Source organism: Ornithodoros turicata, chromosome 7 (assembly GCF_037126465.1).
Source record: "Ornithodoros turicata isolate Travis chromosome 7, ASM3712646v1, whole genome shotgun sequence".
NCBI lineage: Eukaryota > Metazoa > Arthropoda > Arachnida > Ixodida > Argasidae > Ornithodoros > Ornithodoros turicata.
This window is the reverse complement of record NC_088207.1, coordinates 56004037-56024683: the sequence shown is the minus strand read 5'-3', so window position 1 is coordinate 56024683 and position 20647 is coordinate 56004037. Positions and strand designations below refer to the sequence as shown.

The following is a 20647-nucleotide window of genomic DNA, read 5'->3' as shown; positions in this document are numbered from 1 at the left end:
GTTATATATGCTCTTCCGTTACGCAATGATAGACGGTACTAGAATCCGTCGCTTAATTCGCGAGATGTAACCCACTTGAACTTCCTTCCGTTTCATTAGGGCGACAAAGCGTTTCCTCCGAAGGAATATACATACGCGTCCCTCTCCAGTACGGTTACACGGAGAAAAATGACTCCCATAAATGTTACCTCCATAACCGCACAAAAGGTCGAGTTGGAAATGAGGTTAGGCCACGCACTCCATAAAGGGACAAATGCAAGGGGGACAACCAACCCTCCAGAGAGTTCTCATCTGAAATGGAACCCCACACTTTGTATCATTGTAGAGCAAAGTATTTGCTACGAATCGAAAAAGTAAAAAGAATGAAATGTTGTCGCCATGGGATACATATCGCAAAGTGACCTCAGCCAAGTTCACTGTATCAACGTGAAGCACTAACTTCTAGTCTTGGGTAAGTTACTTCTAAAAAGTAACTGAGTTGCAGTTATAGTTACTTTCTCGGTTAAGTAACTAAGTTACAGTTAAAGTTACTTTCTTGGTCAAGTAACTAGTTACAGTTACAGTGACTGAGAGAAAGTAACTTATAGTACATTACAGTTACTTTTTATAAAAATGACCATGAGAGGGTGATACAATCGTTGAAAACGTACATTTATTTACATTTACTTAAGTGCGATAAAAGTATTATTGCACTTAACCAGAAGCTGTGTAAGTCAATATGTGGCTCTCCCACAGGGAAAAATACGACGTGTGTACGTACGTAAAAAAAGGATCGACGTTTATTCGAGTAACTAGTTACATTTTACAGTTACATTCACAGAAACAGTAACTAGCTACAGTTAAAAGCTACTTTTCTGGAAATGTAACTAGTTAACCCCAACAGTAACTAGTTACAGTTACTTAGTTACTACCCAAGACTGCTAACTTCAGTATGCTGCTTCAGCGCCACGAAGTAACTGCAGCTATAAGCGGCGTATAGATGAAGAGAGGACAGCAGGAAGGAGTGAGGGCCAAGGGGTTAGTATGCGTCCTAGGCAGACTTCATGGGGAACTGTGCCGGCATTCGTCTGGTAAGTCTGCCGGAAAACGCATGGTAAACCTCGGACACCCCAGTCGGTGGCGGGATTCGAACGCGTGTCACCTCCCAGTCTCGTCGTAAAAGGCGATCATCCTAACCACTACGCCACGCGAGCTGGTACACACACATTGGGTGTACTCGAAATGTGATACTAAATGCCAAAGTAGACACCATTAGTGAACCATGACCAGATAATTACAAATCATGTAGGAAGATGACACACGCACATGGCACATGGCGGCCAGCCAGCAGTATATCAGTAACAGTGTTCATGACACAAAATCCAGAGTCTAAGGAATGTTAGCGACAATACAGAGAAACAAAGTCTGAAAATAAGGCAAATTTGATGACAAATTTCTCCGCAGCAAGCGTAACAAAGGAGGTCTTCTCTGCATCAAACTTCTCAGCTGTGTTTAAGACCCTATCGGTGGGTGTTCTTTCTACATACCCTGGTCAGGAGTGTTTACATCATGAATCCTTGCCACCATTATTTCAATAATATGTGCGCCCTTTCGTAATTTATTCGCTGGAATAAGGAAAAGTCGCTCGAAGCATATAGTGCATAGGCCCGTGCGGGGCTCTAGATACGGGACCTCCCCCGGTCCACTGCGATGAAAGTTCTTAGGACAATCCCCGATGTCAGCACCCTTTGGACCAACCCGAGTGATGTCCGCATTCGTCAAACGAGGCCGTTACGCAACGACCACACGCGGAAGCACTTTTTTTTTTCTTTCCTGATATAAAGAAGGCCCAGGACAGAGTTTTATCCGGGAGGGCCGATAATTGCTCGATACTCAATTCATTATCACGCAGGGGAAAGAACGTCTTTAATTAAGAAGCGAGCACAATTTTCGCCTATCATTAAACTATCATTCATGAGACGTCTTCATTCCAATCCAGAGTGCAGGGACCGGTTCGGGGAAATCCTGCCTCTCACAGACACGCACGTATATATCAGGGGTTGCTATAGAGACTAGGAATGGCAATCTAATTCGCGCGTTGCCACCAATTCGTTTCCCTATGACGTGGATTAGAGGGTTAAAAATAAAATTGGAACACGTTGTGAGCTTTGGTTTCTTTTTCAATCTTCGCCGCGTGTTCACCGTTGGACAAGTGGACGGCGTTCGAGTAGATCCACTTCACTTCTAAACTAACTGTTCTCGGTCCTTTCTCCTCGCCTGTAAAAGCATATTCGGCGTCATGTCTCTGGTTTCTATGATCCTCAAGTCGACATTGTCAATCTCTGTGGGATGTCAATCGCGAGTTGACATTGTCAGCGTCATCTCGCTGGTGTCGGTCAACATCAAGCCGACATTGCCAACTTCAAAGTGATATCGGTCGCAGGTTGGCAATGTCGGCTGCATGTCGCTTATTTCGGTCAACACTGTGCCGATATTGCCAACTTCAGCGTGATATATCAAGTTGGCAGTGTCGGCTAGATATCGCGTTTTTTTCATCAACACGCGAGCCGACATTGCCAACTTCTGTCGTACAACGGTCGCAAGTTGGCAGCGTCGGGGATATGTTGGGCCGATATGCCCAACTTACTGCCGATATCGGCCCAATGTCGTGCGCTGCCTGGGAAAGCTGTCAAATTAGTACCAACTATCGGATGCGTGTGTTTTCTTTTTAAGTTCCGTGCTAGCGCCGCGAAGCAACTGAGGCTATGAGCGGCGTACAGATGCGGACAGATGGAGAGAGGACAGCACGAAGGAGTGGGGGACAGGGGGGGGGTCAATATGCGTCCTGGGCCGACTTCAGAGGGAACTGCAGTGCCGACATTCGTCTCGAAAGTCTGCCGGAAAACCCAAGGAAAACCTCAGACAGACTTTCTGGGAGGAACAAGCACAATACGGGCCTCCTGGGGCTCCCTGTGAGCCGAGTGTCTTGTTCATTTTTTTCTTATTTTTATTTGTTTATTTATTTATTTGTCTTTTTGTTGTTTCTTTTTCTTTCTTGTTTATATTTTTCCTTTTTTTTTCTGCCAATAAATTCCCTCCCTCCTTTCCCAAACATGTGCTGTCACTGTGGCGACGTATCCCGACTGTGGGTATTATTATTATTAACGCTGCTATTGTACGACGCGCTAACACGGAATCCAAAAATCCAAAATCATTGACGGTTCGCTTAATCACGTACACTCTAAGAAAAAAAAAGAGTAATTTTACTCCTTTTGGGGACTAAATGCATTGCCACAAAAAAATAGTCCCTTTCGGGAGTAAATGAATGTCACTGAGCGGAGACTGCATTTCACGCGCTGTTGTAAGAGTCCCAGGTATACATAATTCGTCTGCATGCATGTAAATACTTTGAAGCGAACCGTCAAATCGTGATTTATTGAGTGATATAAAACCTTGCGCCATACATAGGGCACAATTTGCGAAGAAAGATGCGATAACTGTTTCTTACTCTGTGTGGGTGGAAAATTGCTACCTTGGCTGAGTTATACAGCCCTATGCGCCCTTCAAATTCACCAACGGCACATTTTTATGTAGACTGTTGCATTCAGGAGACCATTCGCGATGTTTAGTGACAATTTGCAGTCCTGGGGAGTAAATGTCGGGACTAAATGTTGGGTTAGGGGACTAAAATGGGGAGTAGTTGCAGACTATAGGGGAGTAGAAGCTGCGATTACTCCCCGTTTTACTCCTTTTTTTCTTAGGGTGATATTTAAATCGCGGGTTTGTCTCACAATACCTCCTCATCGGCATACAGAGAACTCCTGTCTATACTTCGTGCGCTATCTTTTGTCCTCAAGGAAACGCTGGATACTTAGATATTCCCCTAATCGTTTTCCTGTCCAGAAATCGCCCCACTGCGCAACAGAGACTGTGGCATTCGTTCCGAGAGCCTCGTCAACGGTGCGGATCCCTGGCCGAACATCCCTCGCGTCCAGAATATCGATCCTAATCGGGCACTTGATCCTAATCAAGCAGCGGGTGTGTTTATACAGACACTGCAAGAGAAGGTGTTTTCCGACCGTTTTGAAACCATTAGTTTCTCGAGAATTTCGTCGGAAAGGCGCAATTTGGGATGCCGCACCACCATTCATCACGGTCTCCCGTCACGAAAGTAGCACCTGCAGGAGCCGCCACTGTTTGTTTTTGTGCGTCGCTTTGCACGCGGGGGTCATTAATGTTGTAAACAGCAGGCTCTTGCACGTCCCACGTACGCGGGCTCCTCTGTCCTGGTGGGAGACCTGTCTTGGAACTGTTCCCCAAACTTGCGAATATGTATACAGGGTGTCCCAGAAAACGTGTCATTGAATTATAATAAAAAAACTACGCCACCTAGAATCATGCGGTCAAGAACATTTGTTCTTATTAGGTTTTTGCCACCTCCTAATGTGAATGTCATGTACTCCAAGTTTAATTATGTAAATATTTGCGAACTGAACTCGAAAATTTGCCAAGTAAATGTCACTTTTTTACCCCACCAATATGAAGAGCGTGCCCAATTCACTCAAATTCCTAATAATTCACAGTGATATTCACGAGCTATCCCATCGAAAAAAATAGCCGAATATCATACTTTTCGGAGCATCGGACCATAGCCCGCGATGACTTTTTGAGCGCAATCGCTCTCAGTGCGACGAAAGGAGGTTCCGAAGCCAGCCCACAGAGTGCTAGTAGAAAATGTAACAGTTCCTAAAATTGGGAGAGGGAAAGCATTATCCCAGCGAAAGTCGGACGTGATAAACCGTGCCTGTTTTATCTCTTTCTGCGGTGTCGGGGAGGGCTGGGTTTGCAACCTCCTTTCGTCGGACTGACAAAGATTGCGCTGAAAAATTCATCGTGCGCCATTCTGTGCGACCTCCGTATACCATGATGTTCGGCTATTTTTTCCAATGGGATAGCTCCTGAATATCCCTGTCAATTATCATTAATTTGACTAAATTAGACACGCTCTTCACATTGGAGTGGTAAAAAAGTGGCCTCTATACTAGGGAAATTTCCGACTTAAGCTCGCAAAAATGTACATAATTAAACTTACGTTACACGACATTCACATGAGGAGGTGGCAAAAACCCAGTAAGAACAAATGCCATTGACCGCATGACTCTAGGTGGTGTAGTTTTTTTATTATAATTTAATGACACGTTTTCTGTGACACCCTGTATACAACGTATGACGAAAAGGACGACGTGACTTCCACCTCCACTGTCTTTTCCTTAATCGCCCGGTTCTTTAATCCCTGTGGCGACCTTTGTGCATGGTGGCCGTGCTTACGGCCCTTCCATTGAGACATCGCAGAAGGAGGAGTTCATCTGTAATACGAGCGAAATAAACGAGGGCGGTCGAAAAGCGGCCAACGATTGGTACTTGATAGCGATATCGATTAACCTGCACGTAACCTGATTGGAGCTGCCAGATGCTACGCTCTCTCCAGAAGGACAAAGCATACCGATCGGACAACGCACTCTCGTACGGCTGATCCGTAGGAAAACATACATCGCATGAGAAGGAGAGAGAGAATTATGTCTGAGCAGGCACCCGAGTGGCATCTTGTCGATGGTCAGTTAACGTCATGGCAGAGAATAACAGGTAGTTGGTTCGAATCCTATACCGTTGGCTGTGAGGTCCCAAGTTTTCCTTGGAAGGCTTACTCGACAGATCTGAAATCAGTCCCGTCTCTTTACCATCACTTTACCATCTGTCCTATGTATGCTGCTGATGTCCAGTTCCTTCAGGAAGTATATGGTGTATGATGAATAGGCTTTCGGTATAGGATAAGAAGAGGGTACCACAAGGTAACGACATGAAGCTCTAGTGCATATCCTTGCTTTGTCCTCGGAATACCCTAATGCTTCGCTTCGAGCTCTTTGATTCTCGAAGCGCACCGTTCACTCCTATCAAGGGCGCGCTGGGCCACTTTCCAGCAACGCTCGAATGTCCCTAGTCCAAACAGCAAATCCCCTCCAGAACCCCTCCAAATCCCCAGTCCCTACAAAGAGCAGATGACTGTGGCGACATTGTTGTTTGTGAGATATGTCATTAGGTTAAGAGAAAGACAGTCAGATTCTACAACAGAGCAGCTGCGTGACCGAAGAGAGCCGGGCCAGGCTAAAGCGGCTCCAGTAATCCCAGAGGGCGGGGCAAGAATACGGAGCCTACAGTGGTTAATTAAATACATACACCATAACGACGACTAGATACCACGTATAATCGAAACACAAAAAAAGGTGCCTGGGCTGACTACGCAACACTTGATATCATAATACGATCCTTACACGGGTTGCACAGACACGTTCTCCTTGAGCAAGGAGTGCTTATAGGGTCTGGGAGAAAAGAAAGACAAAGAGGCTCGCACGAGTGGTTAGTCTCTCTTGCGGTCGGTTCCTATAAAAGACTCCCATACAAAATGACACACCGGTAGATGAGTTGGTCACGTAGTGCCCCCTACAGCGATATCAAATCAGCCACAGGCGGCTCTTGTGAACACGAAGCTGGACCGCGATACGAAGTTCGACCAAGGAGTTATCCTATATATATGTGAATGTACTTTGCTCAGATTCTTCTGCCATCGAAATCAGCGACACGAATAGAGCACAAGAGGAAAGAGGCCGCTCCTGGTGGCCGATGTGTCCGTAAAACCAGTCGGTGTATAAGTGGCTCTAAGGAGGACAATTACGTCCATGTTTAGGCCCCATTAGTCACCAGGCGACAAACGGCGTTGATGAGGACGACACCCGGCCTCCAGGCACATTCCTGCGTCCAATAGTGTGTTATGAAAGCCGACGTGCAAGGGGACGATATCGTCTCGGCAGGATTTTTAAGTAGTTCTTTGACGATGAGGGTATTCCGCCGCCAATTCTGTCCCGGCATATAGACACGGTGGATATAAGTAAGTATCGTTCCCAGTTTCAGAGCAGCACGATATTATGCCATCTTCTAATTTGCTTTCTTCCGCGGCATTTATATACAGTCAACCCTCGATTTATGAACCTTCGATTTATGAATTCCCTCGTTTTATGAACACGGGCACACGGAACCAAACTTTTTCCATTCATTTTTCCCTCGTTTTATGAACCTCGATATTCGAATAATAAACGGAATTTCTGGGAACCAACTAGGAGTTGGCCAGCGTTTTTGCCCTCAATTTATGAACGGATCGTTCCTAAATCAACAGAAACCTTCAAAGGGATTATTCCGTGGTGTTATGAATGACGCCTGAACGGACAAAACGTTTTCCAGGTATTGCACCCTCGGTACTTAACCACTCGAAATCCGAACAACAAACGGGTTTTCCGGGGTCGCACAAGGTGCGACCAAGTGTTCCTGACCTCAGTTGATGAATAAGGTGGTCGCTGTCACCCAGAGATTAATAACCGGAGGTTAAAAATCCCGAAGGAAATCCGAGACCAGTCCAGTGCGAATGTGGTGACATCTCTTCTTTCCAAGATTGACACAGCGGAAGGCATGGTCCAAAGCAAAATTAAACAATTTAGTATTGCATAATAAACAGAGTGTGAATGCGCTAACGTCTGTTCTATGTGAGATTGATACAGCAGAAGGCATGGTCAAAAGCAAAATTACACAATATATGGCATTATAAACACAACCCCAACTCGGAAATACTGTTCCATTTGCTCGATAGTACTCAGTTAACGGAATTTTCGATTTATGAACGATTTTTCGGGGAACCGAGGGTGTTCATAAATCGAGGGTTGACTGTATACGAAACTCCACTTTAGAACGCTGTAGGATCAACAAGAACGAGAAAAACAAAAAAGTCATTCAAGCTATATACTGAACGCTTCGCTGAAGATGTCTCTTTTTCATACTGGGCAACAAGTTGCACAGGAGCATCGACTTAGTCCGCACATTAAAGAGAAAATGACTGGATGCGTGCGAGGAAACATTCCCCCCCCCCCCCCGGAAGGCATCGGGCAAATTAAAGGAGTTAAAAAGACCCTCCCATGTTGCCATCATATATCACGGAATTAAAAGGGCCGAGCCCACGCATGCTCCATTCGATACGCTCAAAACAATGTGCCATTCAATCGAACTCGAATGGATTGCTCTTATATGGCTTGCAACGAAGGCGCTTATTAAAATACTAACTCGTGATTATGGTACGATCTGTGAGTTATTGGAACTTACATACGAGATGATTGCGGGGTATATACACACCCCATGGAAGCATGCATTACAACTGAGCTTCGTTTCTCCAAGCTCCGTCGCTATGCAGAGAGGTTCTGGTTCACCCTTATGCACTGTTAAGAACTTGGAAGGACAAATGTTGCGTGGGGAGCGAAAGCCAATGCTTATAGGAAACAAAAAAAAATGATAGATTTTATGCGCAAGGTCGGTATATGCAAGGTATATAGGGTATCGCAATCCATGCGGTGAAGCACTTCATCCCATCGTCATGTATGTAGCTGTTGTTCGGTGTGTGGCAGGGTTGTGGCGACGCAATAATTTCAGGGGCTATATACTCGTGGGGATATGTGTGTTCAAGTTTCGGTGGTTCCCCAAGCGGCACAATGTACTGAATGTCGAGTGCAATAGGGGTGGACGGTATGTGTCTACCAATGTTCTTTAGTTCCACGAGTCTCTTCAAGGCCTTCCACCTACCCGTCCACCCCCATTGCATTCGACTTTCAGTACATTGTGCTGCTTGGGTCAGTACACGCTAGGTAGCGCGTGTCCGTTTGCTTATCCCTAGATGCTCACCCGAGGATACCAACAACTCGCGGTGGTACACTCTAAGAAGAAAAAATGAGTAAAACGGGGAGCAATTGCAGCTTCTAATCCCCTAGATTGCAATTACTCCCCATTTTAGTCTCCAACCCCGACATTTACTCCCCAGGACTGAACTCGTCACTGACCTGTCTCCTGAATGCAACAGTCTGCGGAAATATGTGCCCTTGGTCAATTTGATGACATAAGGCTGTATATAACTCACCAAACGTAGCAATTTTCCAGCCACACAGAGTAAGAAACAGTTAGCGCTGGTTTCTTCGCAAATTGTGCCTTATATATGTCGCAAGATTTTATATCACTCGATATATCACGGTTGACGGTTTGCTTCAAAGTATTTTCATGCATGCGCACGAATTATGTACCTGGGACTCTTACAATAGCGCGTGAAATGCAGTCTCCACTCTGTGACATTCATTTACTCCCGTGCATTTACTCCCGAAAGGGACTATTTTTTGTGGCAATGCATTTAGTCCCCAAAAGGAGTAAAGTTACTCATTTTTTCTCAGAGTGTAGCGTACAAATCTATCAAAGTGTCCTTCGGGTATATAAGCCCACACTGTAGCTAGAAATTATCACATCCTCTTCACTGACTTCCCCCGTTGAATACACACCCTCCTCCCACCACAATCACCAACATACTCCACAAAGGGTCGTCACAATTTAGTCCCTTTGTCGGTGGTGTTTACGCCGTCATCTTTGTACACTTCCTCGTGTTATGGGTGGAAATTCTCTGTCCCACGTGTTTCCAAATAAATGTCAGGTATAGAGCGAGCCGAGGAGGTGCTTCGTGGAGCATGACCTCGTGACCCCTCCCGGTGAGTGGCTTTGTTGGAGTGGCGCCGTCGCCCATCTATTCAGGGCCACAGAAGAAGCCCGGCGGCCCAATATGTGGGACCTCGGGAAGACCGACGACGTTCTCGCTAATGTGAAAATCACGCGACGATCGGCTAATAATGTAATTAGCGCCATTCAGTGCAATCGTCCATGGATAAAGTGACACCATGGGAAGGAAGGCAATGGACGGTGCAGGTCACGATTTGCGTGCGTCGAGGCCTCCTTCGGACGTCGCTAATAAAGGATGGCCCGCGCACTGGTTACGAGATTAAAGGGGTATAGTTTTACATGCGTCTTATAGAAAGAAGACCTGCGTCGCTTTTACTGAAGGAAAATATATTTTAAAGGTATACTGGGCAAAACCTGTGGGAATTTCCCGTAGTATTTAAAACCAGTGTTTGTGACGTCAGACCTCATTTCCGAGCGAGCAGAAGGTGAAAGATGAAAGTCACTGAAAAGGTTAGCCAGCTGTAGGGATCGAACCCACATCTTCTGGATTGCCGGTCCAGGGCTCTACCAATTGAGCTAAGCTAACACGCCTCTCCAGCGACTTTCGGGGTCTTGTTGGAGTCGGGGTCTCCAGGACTTGCTTGTTGTACTGCAAGACCTGTGGGAATTTCCCGTAGTATTTAAAACCAGTGTTGTGACGTCAGACCTCATTTCCGAGCGAGCAGAAGGTGTCCTGTCTTGGTATCCAACTTTATTGACCGCGCGTCTTTGGTGTCACGGACCTTTGCCGTTGACTAAAAAAGGCTGCGAAGCGCACATGCGAAGCGACTGATGTTGAGGAATGACGTCATATATCCGAGCAAAAAAATGGCTGGCGTCACTGAGCGGGTAGAACGGCACGTGTGGTAGTGACGGCTTCGAATCGTACACTGTAAACTGAAAAACACCCTTATGGGTGTAAATGGCTGGTCCTATAACTGACACCTTTTTTTACACCATATGGTCTTAGAACACCCTTTTCAGAGGGTGTATTCTGTGTAAGACACCCTTTGAAAGGGTGCTTTTCCTTGAAAATGCCTTCTTTTGCACCCTCTAAACACCCTTTTAGGAGGGTGTTTAACAACTTTACACCCTCCTAGAAGGGTGTTTAAAGGGTGCAAAAGAAAGCATTTTCAAGGAAAAGCACCCTTTCAAAGGGTGTCTTACACAGAATACACCCTCTGAAAAGGGTGTTCTAAGACCATATGGTGTAAAAAAAGGTGTCAGTTATAGGACAAGCCATTTACACCCATAAGGGTGTTTTTCAGTTTACAGTGTACGACCAGTTTCTCCAGGCCTTACTGGAAGACCTTCCAGACGTCACAGACTCCTCTAAACTCGGTCCAAGACGCATCCTTCTCACCTCCTCTCTCTCTATAGCCGCAGATGGAATGAAAAAACAAAAATAAATGCCTGTCACGGAATTTAGTTGATGCTCTTACCCTTACGCAATAATGACCAACAGTGTGATGGAGCCCAAGACGAGCGTGGGAGAACATGTGCTGTTGCTCCGCACGGACAAGACTGAAACGGACAACAATACACAACACCCGTTCGGCTTCGCATCTCTCCTATACGAACAATATAACGTAAAAGTACCCCGGATATAAAGATCAGGTCGAGGGGCAGCAAATATTTGTTTGTCCAGCCAGTGGAAAGGCAGTAGCCATACTTCCGGAACTCATGGCAACCCTGGTTCCTTCGCATTCATGACAGGATTTCTATGGTGGGGAGACTCTATTGCCTAGAAAAGGGGAGATCCGGTCGCTAGGTGGAAGAGAAGACATTCGAAAAAAACGAAGTTCGAGTACAAGACCATATAATGATGTAGACACTATGCGAGGTAAATATAGATGCACTTACCAGAGAATGTTCGCGTAAGATTTTTCTATATAGATAAAGTACACTGTAAACTGGAAAACACCCTTATGGGTGTAAATGGCTTGTCCTATAACTGACACCTCTTTTTACACCGTACATGGTCTGGAACACCCTTTTTAGAGGGTGTATTCCGTGTAAATCACCCCTGGAAAGGGCGCTTTTCTTTGAAAATGCCCTCTTTTGCACCCTTTAAACACCCTTTTAAGAGGGTGTAAGATCGTTAAACACCCTCCTAAAAAGGTGTATAAAGGGTGCAAAAGACGGCACTTTCAAGGAAAAGCACCCTTTCAAAGGGCGTTTTACACGGGATACACCCTCTAAAAAGGGTGCTCCAGACCATACGGTGTAAAAAGAGGAGTCAATTATAGGACGAGCGATTTACACCCATAAGGGTGTTTTTCAGTTTACAGTGTAGTCTGAAGAGTATCTTGTTTTATTGATGATCTTTCGCAGGGTCTGTATATACTTCATCAAGTGCGCCACGCGAGAGCTCGTCGATAAGACTAGATGAACCGTTTGGATTCTAGTAAGATTTCTGGCTCGAATGTTCAGTATTTTCGCGCGAGAGTATTACCAGGGACTGTCATTACGGAGCATTTTATTCTAAAGCGATAGCTTTAGGCACAGGGGTGACCTCCCACATATATAGGTCCATGGGCGGTAGCGTGCCCAGGGGAGCGCGATGCATTCTGGACAGGTCCTGACCTGACGTCGTTGCAAACGTCAGCATACACGTGACCATAAAAATGGCTGTGCTCGTAATCGGCGGTTGAACCGTTTATAAACAACAGGATTGCTGTATATGTGCGTCTTTTTTTAATGTCTGTCGACCACCAATAAATGTTCTCCCATGTCCTTGCAGTAGAACAGGTCGGCTTGCACCTGTGATCTCGAACTGCTCTTCATCACTGGATGGATGGTTTGGCACCCCTGGCGGGCCTCTTTGTAACGAGGGTCCACTCACAACAAAGCGATAACGATAGTGCTGAGGCTCACTCAGCTGATGTGATGGATGCACTGAGAATTCGCAGGAATAAAGTATTACGTGGAGTAAGAAGCACCGTGTAAGTTGCACCAGCAAAATATATGTTCATTTATTAATTTTATGCTGGTGGAAATGTCGGTCAGCGCCAAAACGGAACATAAACAAGGTCACATGACCTCGAGATGACGTCTTTCCTGTGACGTGGTGCCAAGACAAGATGGCGACTTTGCCGCGGGGATGATGACACCCCTGTGTTTATAGGCCAGCTACGTCCGTCCGTATAGCTTTATCGGACCACGTGACAAGAATGGCTCTTAGAGATACCGCGTCTGGCACAATGCCAAATATGCGGACAATGTTTTCTTCCGCGCAACTGTGGCCAGCAGGGGGCGTTCTGGAACGTCTGCCGGAGAACCCAGGGAAGGTTTAGGGTTCGAACCCATCGCCTCCCAGTCTCGGGCGCGGCCATTAACGAGTGCCGCCATAGCGGCTTTTCGTAAGTTAAAACCACGACCTACTAGATTATAACGACCATGTCACAATCAGCAACCCCTGTGAGGAGCCCATCCGCACGCTCCGCTAGGGGCGCTACTCATCGGCACGCCACGATTGGACGATGGAAATTTGAATTCTGGACGCGCAGAAGCGTATGTACGACTACCGTAGCAGACGACAGCGATAGCTCCTATGAAAACGCGTAGAATGACCATGATAATCAACCTCAGGATAAAGCATCTGTAGAACGTCCACCGCTTGTACAGAAATACTAAGGGAAGCTGAAGTATAAAGTATTATAGAAGTTGAGGAAGCAATAACTGGGACGATGAGAAGCGCCACCGCTAGCTTCCAAAAATGCGGCGCTGGGAAGCGGTGCCCACCCACGACATGGTCGTTATAATCTAGTAGGTCGTGGTTAAAACACGTTTGAAAGCAAGAGGACGCCAAAATTTGCTGCAAATTTCACCTCTTCATTTCATCTTCGTCATTTTTGTCGTTTTTCCTCATAATTGCTCATCTCTCGTATATGAAACAAGAGAGAAACTGGATGAGTCAACAAACACCAGTGATAGTATAGTCATCGAGGATGATCGAGGCTTTCCTTCTTTTTGTCGTCATTGCACCCCTGACGAACCAATGAGTGTATTATCCACGTGTCCATAAAGAAGGTGCTCCGCCCCCAATATATACCCTTTTAAGACCCTCGAGTTCCCAGAAAGAATGCGCACCTTTGGCAAAGTGGCGCCCCCCCATTAATCAGCGGCCGCCTCCCCAATTAGTGAGGGGCAAAAATTAGCGAAGCGACGACAGCGCCTAATTACACACGACACTTTCTAATAGATGATGAGACACGTATACGAAACAATAAAGCGAGAGAGGGCGAAAATAACGGCCGCCAAAAACACCACGCTTGCCTTTTTTTTTTCTTTTTTTTTTTTTTCTTTTTCTTTCTCTTTATCACATCACCATCGATGCTCAAAAATGGCTCGTGTGCACGACGTGAGGTGCGTTGTCAGCTTTTCAAACCTGATGGGAAGAATTTCTGGCGATTTCTAGAATTTCTATTGGTATTTACGTGGTATTCGCGGTGGTATTTGTGGTATTTAAGGAAAATGAAGTGCCGAAGAAGCGCTTTTTCTCGCGTCGAAAGGCTTTTCGCGTGCGCCCCAAAAATTGCGAATTTACTTTCCACGACCTGCGAGTTGCTTCGTGCAGGCACTGGGCGATACGGCCTTGCGCGTGCGCATGCGCACCTACGGCTGAACTCGCTTATCGGAAGGCGCGTGGGGAGAGGGAACCTGGAGCACACGAGCTCCTGTAACACGCGGATAACGCACGGATATCGCACATTTACCATTAAAGGAGTTGCAATATTTTACTGCTCGAATAAAAAACGCCTTTCGCGCGATCAATTACGCTAAATGATAGCAGAAAAACTCGAAGTACTTTGCCGGAAGTAACAGCAACCCTGCATCAAAGGTCTCGAACACCTTTAGCGTTTGGCATCGGCCGCTACACTTATGCCAAGTTCCAACCCTTTCGTAGACAAGATCATGCTTCATGGGATCATTTTTATAGTGTGATTGTTGAGTTTCTTTCGCAAACTCGAAATGCCTGCAACCACGATGAGGAGTTGTAGGGTTTCTACCTGAGCGCGAAGCGGGCAGAGTGCGTCGGCTTTCTCAGCCTTTGCTTCTGCCATTGATGACCGTTCCATTCGGACTTCGCTCTGAGGTGGAGGGTAGAAACCCATTCTGAGTGGCTGTGGCACCGCATTTTTTGACAACTAAAAAAAAAAAAAGACTTATAATAAACACCGTTTTTAATGGTTTCTGAAACACACACATAGGGAACCGGCAAGGCGGTTTAACCCTGTATCTCTCTCTTCCGCTGCCTCCATTGCCGACTTCCCACAATTCTTTAATCTCCTCGATTCCTAGAATCACAACAGGATCGGTACTAAAAGCCTGACCGTGGGCACGGAGATATCATTACGGGGCACGTGCGATCCAACCGGATTCCGGTGTGGCCATGCCGAGTCTTTTATTAGCAATGAATGAGTTTCTACCACGAGTGACATTCACGCACACAAACCATTTTATCAGATTAGATTAGAATAGATTGGATGAGTCCGGCATACCCTGGAGCGAAGTGTCCTGTAAGGCAAACTTCCGTTTCTTAATTAAACGTAATACCTCGTTTCATCAGATTACCCTATATATCTATCCCATAATATATGGCCTGACTTTTTAGGGTTAAACCCGTATCCGCCCGATATTTACCCCCCGAACGAAATCTGTAAAATTCGGGTTTAACCCAAATCTACCCGAAAACATCCGGGTCGCGTGGCACACTCATAAGCGTGCATTAAAATAAAGTTTGACAACATTGCTAAACATTAGTTCCATGTTAGGACAAATTTTTATTTAAAAAAAAAATCACCCGAATGCACCCGAATTCCCGACGACAGAATATGCCGTAACGGGATTTAACCCGAATACACCCGAATTTTCGAATGAAAAATATCACCCGATACTTACCCCCCCGAATTTGGCCAAAAATAAAACCCGAAAAAGTCAGGCCCTATATATAATTTAATCGCATTTATATATATTTTTTTTAAAGTCGAATTCTCACGTACCGAACCGAATCACCTGCACAAGAGCTCGTACCCCTGGCGGTGGTAGTCGAAAACAAGTCCGTCTTCCTGAGGAGGAAACGTTGAGCGAGGGATTCCAACCAGAAGAAGTCATTTCGAGTCTCCTACTTGACATATGTATATGATAAAGCAGAAAAGCTCAGCCAGGAATCCCTTCTCAATCACTTTCCCCGTTCTTGACATTGGCCTCATCTATCAAAACCAATGAAATCATTAGATGTACCGGACAAAATTGGTCCCACCCCACCCCCCTCGGACCCTCTCCCACCCGCAACGACGCTCCACTTGTAAACAACCAGCCCTTTAACAAAAAAAAAAAAAGAAGAAGAAAGAAAGAAAGAAACGGCACACGACAGACAGGGAGATGTTTACAGTTGCCGATCTTCGGGACGACTTTTTATCCCCTTTTTCCCCCTTCGTGTATCCTTCCTTCCCTTTACGTACCAGTTGAAAAATGCGCGAATGAAAGAGTGCGTGAGAAGCGCCCTGCGGCGGCTAACACAAACATCCGCACGGAGAAATGTCACGAACGCCCCCCCTTTTTGTGTATTTATGCTCGTGTGCTCTGTATGGACGGTGCTGAAAAAGCGGTGGTTCACAAACTTTTTCGACCGGTGGCTGAATGGTCCCACCTACGCCAACCCACGACTTGGCGAAAGAACCGATTTTATTTGTTATTACGTTTAGCATCCGCTAAGGAATGGTTCTCTGCCCCGCTTTTTTTTTTTAAATCGGGAGTTTAATGGCGCATTGCCCCGCTTTTTTTTTAATCGTTACTATTATTAATAATAAGGCACGACTATTCCAATGACATTCCAATTTTACTCGGTCTTGGGTAAGTTACTTCTAAAAAGTAACTGAGTTGCAGTTATAGTTACTTTCTTGGTGAAGTAACTAGTTACAGTTACAGTGACTGAGAGAAAGTAACTTAGTTACACTACAGTTACTTTTTATAAAAATGACCATGAGAGGGTGATACAATCGTTAAAAACGTACATTTATTCACATTTACTTAAGTGCGATAAAAGCATTATTGCACTTAACCATGCAGAAGCTGTATAAGTCAATATGTGGCTCTCCCACAGGAGAAAAATACGACGTGTGTACGTACGTAAAAAAGGGATCGACATTTATTCGAGTAACTAGTTACATTTTGCAGTTACATTCACAGAAACAGTAACTAGTTACAGTTAAAAGCTACGTTTCTGGAAATGTAACTAGTTACTGTAACTATATAGTTAACCCCAAAAGTAACTAGTTACAGTTACGAGTTAGAAGTAACTTAGTTAGTACCCAAGACTGATTTTACAGTACGTTTTCCTTTCTTTTTCTTTTCTCTTTCTCTCTCTCTCTCTTTCTCTTGGAAAGCTATTTCCGTGACCCAATACGGATCCACTATGTGGAAGACCACCTCCAGGGCTAACGGCACCACAAGGTGAAATATCGCTCTCCCATTGGCTTCGAAATATACGGTCAGGAGAAGACAAGTCGTTCGGAACTCCTAAATTAAAAGAATATGCGGTAAAACTTCACGTTCATTTTGTGCACAACATTTACCCTGAGTGATCTTTCTTAGGTCTAACAGCGCCTTATTGACATCTATACACGTTCTCGTAGCTTCAAAGGAGATAAACCGACAAATGCGTGCTTCCTTAAAATTGCCACTTGGATAGATAGAATTGTTATATCAATCGTAAATAAAATGAATCCGCTTTTTCTGTCTCTTTCTCTCCTTATGAGGTCGACATCTCCTCTCTCCCCTGGCTGTCTGGAACATGAAGAGAGAGGGATAAAAAGTATCATAAAAGCGACGATAAAGCAGAAATGCTTCATACAATTTGCCCTACGAAATGTAACAGTTTCACCTGTGCCGCTCGTCTCTAGTGGACATTTCTTTCTTTTTCTTTGTAGCACCCCAAGCGACAGTGGCCACGAGCGGTACCTATGCAGAAATTGAGAGAGGAAGAAATGGGAAGACGTCCTGGGCCGACTTCAGGGGGAGAGTCTGTGAGAAGACATGAGACAGCACAGCCGGGGTTCGAACACAGGTCTTCAGCATGACCTTGGAGCCAAAAAGTAAATCATGAATGATGACGTCATGGGGTGTTTCCCCGCTGCGTGCGCTGTAACATAATTTCATGAGTTGTCCCGACACGGCTGTGCAGGTATCAGGGCAACGGCTTAGACTTTGTCCACTATAGAACTGTGGTTGTTAGAAAAGCCATCGATCGATGCGCGAATGATGTGTGGGATTTCGCCAAGGTCCAAGAATGTTGGACATACTGAAAGATCTGCTGATGTCGGTGGTTCCTAGCTGACGCAAAAGTGTGTGTGTCATTCCCTCGTGTAGCGTCGGCAGGTCACGAGGATGTGCTCAATGGTGGCTGGGACAGCGCACGTTGTGCACGTGTTGCATTAATTAAAGCGGAACAATAGACGATTTGAAAAAGATGCTCGCGCCACCAAGCGCGCGGAGCAAAGCAGCATGGGAACTTTGAGGGACACTGCTCTGTCGTCTGCTACGGTTATGGTGTATCTCGGCTGACGCCGCTGCTGCGCACACCGGGAATGTTGTTGTTCTTCTTCTACCTCCGCCTCTGGCGCTCTAAGTTCCCATGAGCCCTTGCGTGCCACAGGTGGCGCTTGCTTTTCAAAAAAGGTCTATTAAGGGGCGACGCCCGAGTCACGTGAACTGACGAGGAAGTTTTCTCGACATACTGGAAGACGGTGTCGGGTCCACTGCTTCATGCCATTGTTGAGCGGCCAGGGTTGAGAGATCCACGGTTGCGGTGAGCCGCCGCCGATTCTTCACTGCCTCGTATTGCGATGTGGCCAAGGGTACTCTGCAAAGCAAAACCGACGTCCCCTTTCCTTTAGCATCTCCGCAACCACTGGTGCCAACGATCATCGGGTACTCATGCACACTGCAGTGCCGCTTTGGAGTCGATGCATACCACCCAGGAACGCAGTTGGAATTCCAGTATCGTCTTCAGGAAGAATTGGCATATAGTTTCGCGAAGGTTGCCGAGGTGCGGTGCGATAATCGATAGCCTCGTGAGATATACTCGACTGGTATAACGGAGGTTCCAGTTGCAGATGATCTCATGCAGGGACCTCAAACTCAAATCAAATGACATTGTTTTCGGAGAACTACCCTCGTTCTCAGTCGCCACGTTCCCATAGGCACGTTGATAGGCTTCTTACTTGTCTTTGCTCGTGGTACTTAGCCAACGGAGCGTCGTCGAAAACGCAACGCTTTTGTAAAATAATCTAATGCTTCGCTAATTTCGAGAAAAAGAAATAAAAATGTAGCGAATATACCCGTATAATACTTCATATATTTGGCCCTGGTGTCTTAATTATCGACAGAGACATTATTTGCGAATGTCATTCCGTTTCTTCGTGTAGCTCTCTGGAGGACAAAAGAATGACATTCGGTGCGACTGTCATTCGCCGGGAATGTCATTCAGTTTGCCGCGTGACAGGGGTATATTACTTTCATTCGCAGCGCTGCTAAGTTATTTTAAAGTTAATTCGTTAGTATTCGCTCGTTAGTGGTCGTTCCCAGGTACACTCTTAAAAATGAACTTCACCGCATAGCACGCTCCTAGCCAACCATCGTCTCGAATGATATCGTTATCTGCCCTGATTTGTTGAAAACGGGAGGCGTACGCCTTTTCTGTGACAATTATGAACAGCATACGTGTCACAAAAAAGGCGTACGCCTCTCGTTTTCAACAAATCAGGGCAGATAACGATATCATTCGAGACGATGGTTGGCTAGGAGCGTGCTATGCGGTGAAGTTCATTTTTAAGAGTGTAGTGCTGACAACTGGGACAATGCTGCGTTCAAATCCTATACCACCGGTCGTGTTTCCCTTGCTTTTCGGCGGACATCGGCACAGTCCTCCTGAAGTCGGCCCAGAACGCACACTTGTGTCCCCAGTGCTTACTGCTGTCCTTACTCTATCTGTCCACGCCGATTATAACCCACAGTTGCGGCGTTCCAAAAGTAACTTTTAGAAGAGGCGCGATGCATACTCGACATCGTCTTGAAAACACGTCCGAGCCTCTTTCGCAACGAGAGACGACCCCGTGAACGTTATCGGAATTTCATAAGGTTCCCGCGAAACGTCCGTCCAAAATTTATCGCCTGTTCAGCCTGTGCAAACAATGGACTAATCACGGGGGAGGCATAATCGAAGGCTCATGAATAAAACACACGGATGCATGAACGGGTCAACGAGGACCGAAGGGTGGCCCATAGTTGCATAATGACACCCAACAATGACCAGGCTGCACCCATTCAGGTGCGCCTATAGGCACTCTTTTCTATATACTTTATTTACTGACTGTACTCGGCTTTCGACGTGGCCACCGCGCACAGATATAGGATCCGCGTTTAGAGATATAGGTTTGTATAGTTAGATTAGGTTCGTGCCCAGGACCTTCTCTGCAGCGCAACTCGTATCTAAAGTAATGCGACGGATATCGCTAAAACAAAAGTCATCAATTTTTTTTCTTTTAAAAATCAATCAATCAATCAAAAGTGCTTCAATGCCACGATCCACCACGGTCTACTAAACTTGTTGCAACTCGTACACGCAAACGAAGTCCAAGGATGTCCAGCGTATGTCCAAGGGATGTCCAACGAAGGTCCACTAGATAAGTAAAACGAACGACAGCCAGTGAGATTGCTTCCGGTGCACGCACAGTGTAAGTAACCGTGCGTTCTAAATCGAATGTTGTAAGCGCCACAAAAGCAGACACAGGCGATATCACAACTGCGAAATCTCAACTCGCGAATTTATTCGCATCAGCAACTGGCACAATCATCATCATCATCTAGGTCAGAGTGTAGATCTCAACATCTCTCTCGTGTGTTCTGTTCTGACAACGAGCCGATCGCGTTTTTATTGGCTGCGAGAGTCCAACAGACGAACTTGCTATAGTGGACAGCACTTCCATGCACCGGGAACCAACCAGTGGTTTACCGTGGTCACCGCATCCCCCCCCCC

General features: G+C 45.9%; 1 long non-coding RNA gene and 1 other non-coding gene across 2 annotated transcripts; one reads left to right on the top strand and one right to left on the bottom strand.

The window, feature by feature from the left end:
- Nucleotides 1-14517: 14517 nt before the first annotated feature.
- On the top strand, nucleotides 14518-14733 carry LOC135401778 (small nucleolar RNA U3). Its single transcript, XR_010424910.1, has one exon. It is a non-coding gene; the product is annotated as a small nucleolar RNA U3 (small nucleolar RNA).
- Nucleotides 14734-15049: 316 nt separating this feature from the next.
- LOC135400133 (uncharacterized) lies at nucleotides 15050-15816 on the bottom strand. Its single transcript, XR_010424536.1, has 2 exons — nucleotides 15612-15816; nucleotides 15050-15126 (listed from the first exon to the last, which is right to left on the bottom strand). It is a non-coding gene; the product is annotated as an uncharacterized LOC135400133 (long non-coding RNA).
- Between the last annotated feature and the right edge of the window lie 4831 nt (nucleotides 15817-20647).